The 10,812-nt window shown below is 51.7% G+C and overlaps 1 non-coding gene across 1 annotated transcript; it reads right to left on the reverse strand.

Moving 5' to 3' along the window:
- Positions 1-9,552: 9,552 nt before the first annotated feature.
- On the reverse strand, positions 9,553-9,671 carry LOC119975322. Its single transcript, XR_005462738.1, has one exon. It is a non-coding gene; the product is annotated as a 5S ribosomal RNA (ribosomal RNA).
- Positions 9,672-10,812: the final 1,141 nt, after the last annotated feature.

The following is a 10,812-nucleotide window of genomic DNA, read 5'->3' on the forward strand; positions in this document are numbered from 1 at the left end:
GAACCACTAAAGCCTCTTTCAACAAGCTCCAAGGCGACCCAGACGGCCCAGTGGGCGAAGAACCGCGAGGTGCGGCAAAAAGCCTCGGAGAACGAGGATGAAATCCTAGGCCTGGCGGTGAAGGTGGAGGTACAGAAGGCACTCCACAAGAAATGGCAGGCGAGGCTTGAGGAAATGGAGAACCGCTCTCGGCGGAAGAATTTGCGGATCTTGGGCCTCCCGGAGGGGCTGGAAGGATCGGACATGGGGGCCTATGTGGTCACTATGCTGAATTCGCTAATGGGAGCGGGATCCGTCCAGGGGCCCATGGAGCTGGAGGGGGCCCAACAAGTGCTGGTGAGGAAGCCCAAGCCCAACGAGCCGCCAAGGGCGGTGCTGGTGCGGTTTCACCGGTTCGTCGATCGAGAATGTGTGCTCAGGTGGGCCAAGAAGGAGCGGAGCAGAAGGTGGGAGAATGCAGAGGTCCGAATTTTCCAGGACTGGACCGCGGAGGTTGGCGAAGAAAAGGGCCGGTTATAACCGGCCGAAAGCAGTGCTGGACAGGAGAGGGGTGAAGTTTAGCCTGTTACAGCCGGCGCTCCTTTGGTAACCTAAAAAGACCGCCAGTATTACTTTGACTCCCCGGTTGAGGCCTGGGCCTTTGTTCAGGCTGAAAAGCTGGACTCAGACTGAGACTTGAGGTGGGGGGGGATTCGGGGATTGTGGTAGAGTGTTTTGAGGTTTTTTTTCTTCCTTGTTCTTTTGTTTTGTTTTTTCTTTTTGGGGAAGTTTGGGGGATGTTTTGTAGGCCCGTTGGACGGGCTCCGGGAAAGGGGGAAGGTGTTGGATTGGAGGGGTTGAAGGTTGGGGAAGGTTGACGGGGGCCTCGGGGGAGGGAACGGTTGCCCGGGCCAGGGCGGGGGAGTTTGGGCCTGGGAATTCGCTAAGTGGGGGTGGGGCCGGCCGACTGCGGGTGGCGCGGGCTTTTTCCCCGCGCTTTGGGCTGAGGGGTGGGGCTTAATTTGGATGCGCGGGCGTTTTCCCGCGCTGGGGCCGGAACGGGAGGGGACTGTGCCTGTTGGTGGGTAGGGAGGGGAGGCGCAGTGTTACACCGGGGGGGGGGGGGGGGGTCATTGGGATGGCGGGAGCAGTAGGGAATGCGGGGGAGTACGGGTTGCTGCTGGAAGGCCCGATAGGGAACTGAGGTCTTTAAGGTGGGGGGGCGGGAAAAATATCTGCCACTGTGGGGAACGGGCCATGCGGGGACCGCGGGCACATGGCTGGCTAAGGAGGAGATATGGCTGATTGGCGGGGGGGGGGGGGGGGGGGAGAGCCCTCCGATTCGGCTGGTCACCTGGAATGTAAGGGGTTTTGAACGGGCCGGTCAAGCGGGGGGCCCGGCTGGTCGAGCATCTGAAGGGGCTGAGGCCGGATGTGGCCATGCTCCAGGAGACACACCTTAGGGTGGTGGATGAGGTGAGGTTGAGAAAGGGGTGGGTTGGGCAAGTGTTCCATTCGGGGTTAGATGCGAAGAACCGGGGGGTGGCGGGGAAAGAGAGTGTCGTTTGTGGCGTTGAGTGTGGTGGCGGATAGCTGTGGCAGATATGTGATGGTAAGCGGTAAGCTCCAGGGGAGTGGGTGGTGCTGGTCACTGTGTACGCCCCAAATTGGGACGATGCGGGTTTTATGCGGCGTATGCTGGGCTGGGACCTCGAGATGGGGGTTTAATAATGGGAGGGGATTTTAACAGAGTGCTGGACCCAGCACTGGATCGCTTGAGGTCCAGGACGGGTAAGAGGCCAGCGCCAGCCAAAGTGCTGAGGGGGTCCATGGACCAGATGGGAGGGGTGGTCCCCTGGAGATTCATGAGGCCGGGGGCTAGGGAATTTTCGTTCTTCTCCCATGTCCACAAGGCTTACTCCCGGATTGACTTTTTTGTTCTGAGCAGGGCGTTGATTCCGCTGGTAGAAGGTGCGGATTATTCGCCGATAGCTATTACAGACCACGCCCCGCATTGCGTGGATCGAGAGCTGGGCGAGGGGAGGGACCAACGCCCGATGTGGAGGTTGGAGGTGGGGCTGCTGTCGGACGAGGAGGTGTGCAGGCGGGTCCGGTGGTGTATAGAAGGGTACCTAGAAATTCATGATAACGGGGAGGTGCTGGTGGGGGTGGTCTGGGAGGCGCTGAAGGCGGTGGTTAGGGGGGAGCTGTTCTCCATCAGGGCGCATAGGGAGAGGGGGGAGAAAAGGGAGAGGGAGAGGCTGGTGGAAGAAATGGTGAGGGTGGACAGGAGGTACGAGGAGGTCCCGGAGGAAGGGCTGTTGAGGAAGCGGCGCAGCCTCCAAGCGGAGTTTGATATATTGACCACCAGGAAGGCGGAGGCGCAGTGGAGGAGGGCACAGGGGCGGTATACAAATACGGGGAAAAGGCGAGTCGGATGCTGGCGCACCATCTCCGGAAGCGGGAGGCGGCTAGGGAAATAGGGGGAATTAGGGATGGAGGAGGAAGTCTGGTGCGGAGTGCGAGGTGCATTAACGGAGTTTTCAGTACCTTTTATGAGGAACTATACCGGTCAGTGCCCCCAGTGGAGGAGGGAAGAATGGACCACTTTCTGGGTAAGCTAAGGTTTCCGAGAGTGGGGGAGGAGCAGGTGGTGCGGTTGGGGGCACCAGTTGGGCTGGAGGAGCTGGTTATCGCGATGGGGAGCATGCAGTCGGGGAAGGCACCGGGGTCCGATGCGTTCCTGGTTGAATTCTTAAGAAGGTTTCAGACCTGCTGGGCCCGCTGCTAGTAAGGACCTTTAATGAGGTGAGGAAAGGGGGGCTTTGCCCCCGACGATGTCTAGGGCGTTGATCTCATTGATTCTGAAGCGGGAGGAAGGACCCCCCTTCAGTGCTGGTCGCATAGACCGATTTCGCTCCTCAACGTGGACGCGAAGCTGCTAGTAAAGGTCTTGGCCAGGGAGGGTGGAGGACGTGGTGCCGCAGGTCATACACGAAGATCAGACGGGTTTTGTGAAGGGGAGGCACCTGAACGTCAATGTACGGAGGCTTCTCAATGTCACAATGATGCCGTTGGTGGATGGGGGAGGCGGAGATAGTGGCGACGATGGACGCGGAGAAGGCCGTCGATAGGGTGGAATGGGGATATCTTAGGGAGCTTCTGAAAAGGTTTGAGTTTGGAGAGGGATTTATTAAGTGGGTGAGGCTGCTGTATGATGCCCCGGTGGCGAGTGTGGTTATGATTGGAGGAGGTCGTAGAATTTTCGACTGCACTGGGGACGAGGCAGGGGTGTCCCCTGTCTCCCCTGCTGTTCGCGTTGGCGACAGAGGTCCTGGCCATGGCGCTGAGGGAGTCGAGGAACTGGAGGGGGATAGTGCGGGGGGTGGGGGGGGGGGGGGGCGAAGGAGCATCGGCTGTCGTTATACGTGGATGATTTATTGTTGTATGTGGCAGACCCCGTGGGGCGGATACGGAGGTGATGAGGACACTTGAGGAGTACGGGGGCTTCTCTGGGTATAAGCTCAACGTGGGGAAGAGTGAGCTGTTCATGGTGCATCCGGTTGACCAGGAGAGAGGGATTGGGGAGCTCCCGCTGAAAAGGGCGGAGAGGAGTTTCGGGTACCTGGGGGTCCAGATAGCCAGGACCTGGGGGACCCTGCACAGGCTCAACTTTACGAAGCTGGTGGAGCAGATGGAGGAGGAGTTTAGGATGTGCGATGTGTTGCCACTCTCCCTCGCGGGCAGGGTCCAGTCTGTCAAAATGATGGTGCACCCGAGGTTCTTGTTCCTCTTACTCCTTATCATGATTCCGAAGGCTTTCTTCAGGAGGGTCAATAGGAGTATTACGGGGTTTGTGTGGGTGCAGAAGACTCCGAGGTTGAGGAGGGTTCCTGCAGCGGAATAGGGATGTGGAGGGGTTGGTGTTGCCCAAACTGTGTGGGCACTACTGGGCCGCCAATGTGGCGACGATACGTAGGTGGGTGGTGGAGCGGGAGGGGGCGGCTTGGAAAAGGATGGAGGTGGCGTCCTGTGTGGGCATGAGCCTGGAGGCGCTGGTGACAGCGCCGTTGCCACTCCCCCCCAACAAGGTATACTACGAGTCCGGTGGTGGCGGCTACCCTCAAGATTTGGGGGCAGCGGAGGCGGCATAGGGGGGAGATGAAGGCTTCAATTTGGTCCCTGATACAGGGGAACCACCGGTTTTTCCAGGGAGGATGGATGGAAGGTTTTTGAGCTGGCACAGGGCAGGTATCAGGCGGATGGAGGACCTCTTTCTCGACGGGGTTTGCGACCTTGGAGGAGTTGGAGGGAAGGTTGGGCCTCCCCCCAGGGAACACCTTTAGATACATGCAGATTAGGGCGTTTGTTAGGCGGCAGGTGGCGGAGTTTCCACTGTGCCGCCAATGGGGGGTTCATCGATACATCCAGAAGGGACATCCACACATCCTGCACTTGTGGGCCGACTGGGAAGGACTCAAGAAGAAGGCAACGCAAATTGACCACCTCTAGAACAAGGAGCGGGAGCTCATCAAGACCCACACCGAGAAAGCTGAGGAATTGTTTAAATCACAGAACTTTTTTCTCTAAAACATGGAATTGGGGACTGAATACCAATATCCATCCATGGATATGCATTATTTTGTATATTGTTGTATTTCTGCAGCTGTTTATATTGCTCATCTTTTTTACTACGCTCTGTTGCCTCAGACGCCGCATTAGGGAATGGCACAAAGACAGTCGCCCTCTTGATAAAAAGGAACTGTTACAGCTCTAACCTGTTGACCATTCCACACCCAGGCCTGACTCCAACAAGTTCAGCATGTCTATTTAATGGCCTATTCTTGGGCTAGCCAAGAGCCAAAAGGGGGGATTGAAGGGGGAGTCCAGCAACGAGACCTCTTAAAACTGAATAGCTAGGATGCCACTAGAGTAGTTTTACATAAGTTAGTTTATTAAGGATTGAGATTTAATTATAAAGTGTACTGGATAATCATTATTAACCATTAAACTTGTATTTTAGGACATAGCAGTGATAATCATGTAAACATAGAACATACAGTGCAGAGGGAGGCCATTCGGCCCATTGAGTCTGCACCGACCCATTTAAGCAATCACTTCCACCCTATCCCCGGAACCCAATAACCCTCCTAACCTATTTGGTCACTAAGGACAATTTATCGTGGCCAATCCACCTAACCTGCACGTCTTTGGACTGTGGGAGGAAAACCGGAGCACCCGGAGGAAACCCACGCAGACGTGGGGAGAATGTGCAGAATCCGCACAGACAGCGACCCAGCAGGGAATCGCTCCTGGGATCCTGGCACTGTGAAGCCACAGTGCTATTCACTTCTGCTGCCGTGCTGCCCGTCTGTGCCTACTCTGGCAGCAGTGTATGATGGGATTTAGGCTAGTTCACTTGCCCATGTTTTTGAGACACATGAGATGTGTGGTCAGCAGATTACATAGTAAATAGGTATTGTTATATACATTTTATTGAGGTATTTATGGTTTTATGACAATGTACATGCAAATATAAACATAGTGAAAAGCCCGTCTTGCTCCCTTACAGGTCCTACCTTTACTAACCCCCTACTCTAAACTAAGCTAAACCCCAACCGCCCCCCCCCCCCACCCCCTTCTGCTGACGGTTAATTTTCCCCAAAGAAGTCGACAAACAGCTGCCTCTTTCTCCTCATGGATTCCTGGCTCTTCCGACACTCCGTAAATCGCCACCTCTGTACTCAGTGCCAAACTTGTTTTCAAAACTTTTGACATGATATCCGCAAACCCCTGCCAGAATCCTTTAAGCTTTGGGCGTGCCCAGAACATAAGGACATGGTTCGCTGACCGTCTCGCACACCTTGCGCACCTATTGTAGCCACCTGGGTTGGCCACATCCCGACATAAAATGGAGATTCGCAAAGAACGCAGGGAAAAATGGACAGTATGAGAAAACAAGCAGTTTGCAGAGTTCTTCTGTATATTCGAGTTGCAGAAAGCAGACAGCATTGAAACCAGCAATCTGAATATTAATGAGCGATTCCCAGCCAAAATAGCAACAGTTAGGATAATCGAGGTAAAACCAGGCTTCTCGGCGCCACCCAAGGACCGCCCAGCGATCAGGAAACAGCCCCAGTATTGGGGAATTCAAACCAATCGATTGGTACATGATCCAATCGATTGGAGTCAGGTACGGGGTCTGCCCAAAAGGGCACGAAGCCCCTGTGGCCAAAAAAGTATTTGTGCATGCGTAGTGATTAACTGTGTATATAATAAATGTGTTTTGATTTGGACCTTACTAACTGGTGTATTGAGTTATTGATCAGCACTTGAACTTGAACCTTGTGGTGGTATCATAAAGATACCTGGCGACTCTAGAGCAAGGGAATAAAACAGAGCCAATTGAGTGTGAAGCACACTCACCAAAATGAGCAACATTTAGTGGCCAACTCTGACGGGACTCGATCTAGAAGTGGCCTCACCACTCCGAGAGAACCTAGAAATTTGAAATTAGAGTCCAATTGGGAACAGAAACAACCACAAGTGTTCAAGCAGTTCTGATCAATCCTCATAATTCGGAAGTGTGTTTTTGCATGCTTAACCTTCAGGGTTATAAGGTAAAACTGATAGATTCTATTGCGAAAAACTGTCGGGAGTTTGTTTTCCGGAAATTAGCGAAAGCCGTATCCGTGTTCACAGCACCGCCTTAGTATCCCTTGTTCCAAATTTAAAAGAAAGCATTAAGATAGGGAAAATGGCCATGCAGGTAATGGAACGCCTCATGAACCCTCAACAATTCGTGGTCTCAGCGAGCAGCAGCAGAGTAGGTCAGTGTCCTGTTTGGGAAGTTGAATTGAGGAAGTACCTCGAAGGGAAGGGATGGCTCCTTTGGAATGACTTTTGCTCAAATGAGGAAACAGGTCCCGGGTGTATAGGACATACTTGGTGGGAGAACCTGAGTGAGATTCATAAAAAGAGTTTAGGAAAAGCACGTAAGCCGATGGCAATTGTGTCCTGTTTGGCACAATCGAGAGGCACAGAGGAGGTCGTTCAGACGCTCCGCAAAGAGTTAGAGGAGAAACATCAAATGAGCAAGGTTGATGTTAGCGAAGTAGAGAGCGAGAATATAGGATTAAGGAAGAAGTTGGCAGCGGAGGACAGAGAGGTGGATGATGCCAAGAGGGCTCACCAGTCTTGTCTAGCGTATCTGAGCAGCTTCCAAACACAGTACGATAAGGCCTATCAGGACACGCATGTGCAGTCCTGGTAAGAGAGGAAACAGAGAAGCAGGTAGAGGCATTGCGAAAGCAATGTAATGACTTAAAGGCAGCGTTAAGAGCACTCCATGCTGCTACCACGGAGCAGAGACAAAGCTCCTTAGACCATGCGAAATGTCGGAAGCAGATTGCTGAACTGCAGTCTTTGCTTTCCGTACAAAATGGGTTTCAAAGCACATTTGGATCTCAGTTAGAGGAAGAAGATGGCCCTGATTGGCAGGAACTGAGTGAGACAGCGCAGAGATATGTTCAGGGAACATGTGCGCAGGGAAAGCCCCAGAAAAGAAAAGCACCCCAACCCCCCACAGAGCAGATAGATCAGGCACCAATGAATCCAGTCACCACCCACCGCACAGCTGCAGCGGACGGAGACGCGGAATTCAAGTACACCACCCCCTTAACCGTGACCCAACTAAGGGACGCGTGCGAGAAGATCCCACCATTCCTCCCCACAGCAACTCCCCACCAATTCTTCGCTAGAGTAAAGCAGCAGGCGACCCATGTACAGCCTATATGAGCGAGAGCAGGTGAAGCTCACCGTTTTAAGTTTAGACCCCTCAGTTGTAGCGGCCCTTCCCGACCCCCAGAACGTAGGAGAAGGCACCCTTGCAGAGATGCACACGGCGATCCTAGACACGATCGGTTATAACAGAGGTGACCCAGTAGAAGGCCTGAATAAGTGCAGGCAAAAGAAAACTGAACACCCCACAGCGTTTGTAGGACGTCTGTGGATACATTTTATAGCAGTTTTCAGTGACTTAAACCGCGCCCATTTGACCCCAGACAATACGGCCAAATGGACCCGCACCCTTATCTCCCATGCCACAGAGGCAGGACAAAGAGCTTGCACTAACTATGACCCCCTCAGAGGAAACTCATAATGAGAAATGGGTTTTAAAAAGATTGTCCCGCGCTTGGGAGCAATCTGTCCATAGTAAACCCGCAGTTAGGAAACCCGAAGATCAGCAGGCAGAGGCTGATATTCAGGCAGTTAGAGCACACCAGAACCCCGCATGGGTGAATGAAGGCAGGAACAGCCCCCCACAGAAACCACAGGAGTGTTACAACTGTGGACAATTGGGACACTTTGCTCGAGAATGTAATGCCCCACAAAAGCCACAGAGAGCCCAGCAAACAGGCATTCTGAATAGGAACAGGACAAAGCCCATTCACAGTGTAGGCACCCATTCAGATCAGTCAGACATGGACGGAACAGACTGACGGTGTTCGCGCTCCCCCCACTTGGGTCTGTGACACCCTTTGGGATAGGTCCGGACGACCAGTAGTCGCAGCAAAAATACGGGGACAGCCCATTGAATTACTCTGGGACACAGGAGGGTCCCGCACCACAATTAATTCCTCCAATATGTTTCAAAAAGACACGTGGCCCACTACAGCCACAATCACCCTCAGCGGCTTCACAGGCCACTCACAGCAGGGACACATCACAGCCCCTGTACCCATTCACATAGGTAACATCACAACAAGACACCCCATCGTTTTAGTGGATCTGCCCCACACAGCAGAGCACATTTTAGGCATAGACTTTATGAATTCACACAGCCATTCGATCCAGTGAATCTCGCGGAAGACCCTTGAATTTTATTTATTTCAGTACTGCTCTTTTCATGGATGTTATTTGCTGATGTACTATTACAGTTTCACTCTGACTCTTCATGTTACAGTCTACTTGCCTTTAATCAAAGTGTTACACCACCCCAATGCTTTGACTTCTGAATTTAGCTTTAAACCCTCCGTACACCTTTTTCCACCTTGCCCCCCCCCCCCCCCCCCCCCCGCCCACCCTCTCCACCGCTGTAGTTTCAAGCCCTATCCACGCCCCCAGTTATAAGATTCTTTTAAAACAGAGTGGCGTGGTAATAAATCTGGCAAGTGAACATTCAGAGTTGTGTGTGAGTGGACAAAAGTAATGTAAGATCTGGGGTGAGTTCTTCTGGCCGTTCACACTGCTGCAGGTTTCCCGGCAGCGTGGGGTGGATTCACACCGGCGGGACCAGAAGATGCTGCTGCCGGCCAACGATGCGTCACCTCCTGCCGCCAAGAAACATGTTCGGCGATGCCAGAGAATTTCACTCTGGTGTTTCGCGTTTCTTCTCCGATCTCAATCAGCCCTCTTGTCTTTGTGTAGCAGGAGGATAATGTACAGCAATAAGATAGAGAGAAAGGAAGAGTTTGGTGTGTGTGCAGGAGCGAGGAGTGAAAAGGATGTTTGTGGATTGCTGAATGTGAGTGTGAGGATGGTGATGTTTGAGCAGCCACTGGTGGCAGCAAAAGCCTACTGCACCTGGTATTCCCAGGCGGTCTCCCATCCAAGTACTAACCAGGCCTGAATCTGCTTAGCTTCCGAGATCAGACGAGATCGGGCATTTTCAGACTAGTATGGCCGTAGGCATTTGCTTGTTCCTTTTCTCCCTATTTAAAGGCCACAATCCTGACACTGGTATTATTTCATAGCATTCTATTGTGCCACAGCATTTATTTTTCTCTTTTCTTTTCATTTTCCACCACTCCCCAACCTTTCTCTCTTGATACTCGGGCACAAGTTACAATTCTTTCCCTTCATTCACAAGTTAGCACATTTGCCCTTCGAGTCTATACCACCATTCAATGAATTGTGTCTCCTCTGCTTTATGACTCCATTCCCCACCTTTCATCTCCATCATGAGCACCTTTGGTTGAAAAATATCGCAAAATATCAGATGTCAAATTTATTATTGATTGAGAATGAATTGCCTTTTGCAGCAGACATTTCCAATCTTCTGCCACACTTTTAGGTGTTGAAGTATTTTCTAAGCTCACTCTATGGCTCTCTTTTGTCAGTCCAAACTCCCGAGTCTTGGACTTCCCCAATCAGCAGAAACAGTTTCTCCGTGTCTCCTCTATCTGTTCCCCAGGATATCCCGAAAACTTTGATCAAACCACAACTTGAGTTTCTAACATCGAAGGAAAACTGAAAGATACTACCGAGTTTACTATGATCTGTTCTGTTGTCGCTACACTTGAATTATTTTGCTTGGATACCACGAGGCAGTCTTGTATAAGACACACAGATATCTTTATTAACAATACTGAACTACATACATATTTAGTCGGGATGTGAAGGACTCTCTACTAGGTCTTTACATGTTGTTAGTGATCTTTAGACTGGCCCCAGCTCTAGGTCGTGAGCTGTTTTGCATCACTATGTGGGCGGTACTGTACTCAGTCTCATGTTAACCCTTTAGGTACCAGATCGTGGTTCTCCACTGTTGTGTTGTGTAATTTGGAATAACACAAGCTGCCACTTGATGCAGTTTTTTCTTAAATAATTTATATTCAAATATTCAACAAATTTTAACCAACAACACGGATAAAAAGAGAATTAACTGTATCCACCCCTCCCCCCTCCCCCCAAATACAGAAGCAATAAATTTGCAAAAATAATTATTAAATAACATGGAAACAAATACACATACCCAGTAAAGAACCCCCCCCCCCCCCGCCCCTACCGCAGTGCGGTCAGCCTAATTTGGAGGTGTACCTGCGATAGAGA

This window comes from Scyliorhinus canicula, chromosome 12, assembly GCF_902713615.1.
Source record: "Scyliorhinus canicula chromosome 12, sScyCan1.1, whole genome shotgun sequence".
NCBI classification, from domain to species: domain Eukaryota; kingdom Metazoa; phylum Chordata; class Chondrichthyes; order Carcharhiniformes; family Scyliorhinidae; genus Scyliorhinus; species Scyliorhinus canicula.